The sequence below is a fragment of the Myotis lucifugus genome, unplaced genomic scaffold (genome assembly GCF_000147115.1).
Source record: "Myotis lucifugus unplaced genomic scaffold, Myoluc2.0 scaffold_227, whole genome shotgun sequence".
NCBI classification, from domain to species: Eukaryota; Metazoa; Chordata; class Mammalia; order Chiroptera; family Vespertilionidae; genus Myotis; species Myotis lucifugus.
In genome coordinates, this window is record NW_005871275.1 from 1,046,194 (window position 1) to 1,049,666 (window position 3,473).

Here is a 3,473-nt window from a genome sequence, read left to right on the forward strand (position 1 = left end):
CAGGGCCAGGGCCAGTCAGGGGAAGGGATGGAGTACCCTGCCAGCAGCCTGCAGCCTGCAGCCGCTAGGGACCCTACCAGTGCACGAATTTCATGCACTCGGCCCCTAGTTGTAAATAATGCTACAGTGAGCATGAGGGTGCATATATCTTTTCAAATTAGTGTTTTTGTTTTCTTTGGATACATACCCAGAAATGGGATTGCTGAGTAATATGGTAATTCTATTTTTATTTTGTAGGGCCTCCATATTGTTTTCCATAATGGCTTCACTAAGCTACATTCCCACCAACAATGCACAAGGGTTCCCTAACTTCACCAACACTTTTGTGTGCAAACAGCAATGTTTAGTTGCACAATCAACATTTTTTATTTCTTTCCTTTTTTAAAATAACATTTTATTTTTCAAAATGCACAGTTGGTGAGACCTGTTGTTCATACATCGTCACCAACAGCTGAGGCATCCCCGCCTTCAGTATTTCTGGTGTAAATTACTTGAGCTCTATGCTTGGAAACTTGCCCTGACCAAGGAGCCACAAATCTTCCGTCTCTTAGAGACAACAGCTGAGGTTATAAGCTTGTAGCTGGGAACTTCCTTACAGAGCTTGTCATATGTTGCTTTGTCAAACAAGACCAGGTTATTGAGCTTGTCTCAAACTTTGTCTTTGGACCACTTCTTCTTTTTGGCCTTGCCCCCAGATTTGTTCACTGGATCTTTGTCTTTCTTGGCCAAGTTTCCAGTATCTTTCTGCTTATTGTCGTCCTTGGGTGGCACAGGGCAACTCGGAGAGCGGCTGCTACCATTACTGCCTTGGTAAGATCTTAGGCAAAAGGGCTATTTCTTGTCTTTTTTATAATAGCCATTCTGACAGGTGTGAGGTGATGTCTCATAGTGGTTTTAATTTGCATTTGGCCCTAACTGGTTTGACTCAGTAGATAAAGTGTCAGGTTTGATTCCAGTCAAGGGTACAGGCTCGGGTTGCAGGCTCTATCCCCAGTGGCGGGCATGCCGGAGGCAGCTGACCAATGTTTCTCTCCCATCATTGCTGTTTCTGTCTCTCCCACTCCTTCCTCTCTGAAATCAATAAAAAGTATATATATATTTAATTAGCATTTGCCTGATGATTTGTGATATTGAGTGCCTTTTCATATGTCTGTTGGCCATCTATATGTCCTCTTTGGAGAAGTGTCTATTCAGGTCTTTTGCCCATTTTTAAATTAGATTGTTTGATTTTTTACTATTGAGTTGTATGAGTTCTTTATATATTTTGGATATTAACTTTTTATCAGATATATGATTTCCAAATATTTTTTTTCCTATTCAGTCTTTTCATTTTGTTTATGGTTTCCTTGGCTGCACAGAGGTTCTGTTTTTAAGGTATGATAATGGTGAAAGTGCCCATATCTTTTAATGATACACTCTAAAATATTTAGAAATAAATGGATATGATATTTGGCATTTTATTTAGAATATTGGAGAGATGTAAATGAAGCAAGATTGGCAGTGAGTTTATCAGTATTATGTCTGGGTGATGAGTACAAGGACTTTGTTAGTCCATTTGTCTTTTGAATGTCCTTAAAATTTGTCATAATAAAAAGTAAAACATAAAATAATTGTTTATTGCAAATAAATGTAATTATAGAAAATTTGAGAAATGTAGAAGAGTAAGAAAAAGGAAAAAAAATGCCCCTAATGCCCTAGCTGGTTTGGCTCAGTGGATAGACAGTTGGCCTATGGACTAAAGCCGTGGTCGGCAAACTGCGGCTCACGAGCCACATGCGGCTCTTTGGCCCCTTGAGTGTGGCTCTTCCTAAGCCTTAGAAGTACCCTAATTAAGTTAATAACAATGTACCTACCTATATAGTTTAAGTTTAAAAAATTTGGCTCTCAAAAGAAATTTCAATCGTTGTACTGTTGATATTTGGCTCTGTTGACTAATGAGTTTGCCGACCACTGGGGGTCCTGGGCTTGATTTGTCAAGGGTACCTACTTCGGTTGCAGGTTCAATCAGGATGCGCATGCGGGAGACAGCCAATCAATGTGTCTTTTTCACATCGATGTTTCTCTCTCTGTCTCTCCTTCTCCCTTTCACTCTCTCTAAAAAAAAAAAAAAATCAATAGAAAAATAGCCTTGTGTGAGGATTAACAAAAAAATAAATTAAATAAATGCCCCTAATAACACCGCAGTGATTATTTCTTAATCATTTGTATTTTGGTATGTTTTCTTTCAGTCTGTGTTCTATGCACACACATATATAAATACATGTGTGTACCAATGGCTATTTTAAAGCATGACCACACATTTTTGACAGTCCTCCCATAAAAAAATGGAGTCTATGTCTTCCCTCCTTGAATCTGGATGAGTGTATGGCTGCTTGGCCCAATTTAATATGGTGGAAGTGACTCAATGTGATTAAAGGCCATGCTCTTGGGACCTTGAGCCACCCTGTAAGAAGTCTGACTACCCTGTGGCCTTTACGCTGTGAGGAAGCTACATGTAGAGACCAAGTGTAGAGACTCCCATTGAGAGCTCCAGATGAGCCTCGTCTTTGAGTCATCTCAGAAAAGGTGCCAGATTCATGAATAAAGATGCCTCCACGTGATTCCAGCCCCCAGCCATTCAGGAATTCTTAGCTGAGGCTTCAGACATAGTGGACAAACAAAAGTTACTGCCTGGCCAGTGTGGCTCAGTGGCTGAGTGTGGATCTATGAACCAGGAGGTCATGGTTCGATTCTGGTCAGGGCACATGCCCAGGCTGCAGGCTCAATCCCAGTGGGGGTCATGCAGGAGGCAGCCAATCAGTGATTCTCTCTCATCATTGATATTTCTATCCCCCCCCCCTTCCTCTCTGAAATCAATAATAAAAATATATTTTTAAAAAAGAAAGTTACTATTCCCTGTTTGAATTGCTGGCCCACAGAATCCATTAACACATTAAAACAGTTACTTGAGCTTTGAGGTAGTTTGCCACCCAGTAATAAATGGTAGGAACAGAATTTGGTACTTGGAAAGAGGTTGCTGCCGTAAAAATGGCTAAAACATGTGGTATTTGTTTGGGGACTGGATGACAAGCCAGACAGGCATTGGGAAAGCTGATGGTAAAAAAAAAAAAAAAAGTGAGGGAAATGCTATCAGAAGCTGAGGAAAGAAGATATTTGTTATGTATTGGCAGAGCTTTTGGCAACACTGTCATCTGAGGTCATGTGGAAAATAGGAAATGTACTTAATAAATTTAGTAATCTGGACAGGGTATTAAAGGTGCCAACTTATTCTACCTGACTATATAAAATGTGAAAGGATAAAGATTAACTAAAGAATGCACCCTTCAGTTTTTAAGTATAATTAAGAGGAAATGTAACCATGGCCAGTGTGGCTTAGTTGGTTGAGCATCATCCCGTGCACCTAAAGATTGCTGGTTTGATTCCCTGTCAGGGCACATGCCCATGTTGCAAGCCCGGTTCCCGGGGTTGGGGTG

At 40.4% G+C, this 3,473-nt stretch overlaps 1 pseudogene; it reads right to left on the bottom strand.

Moving 5' to 3' along the window:
• Positions 1-431: 431 nt before the first annotated feature.
• On the bottom strand, positions 432-2,017 carry LOC106698750 (annotated as a pseudogene).
• Between the last annotated feature and the right edge of the window lie 1,456 nt (positions 2,018-3,473).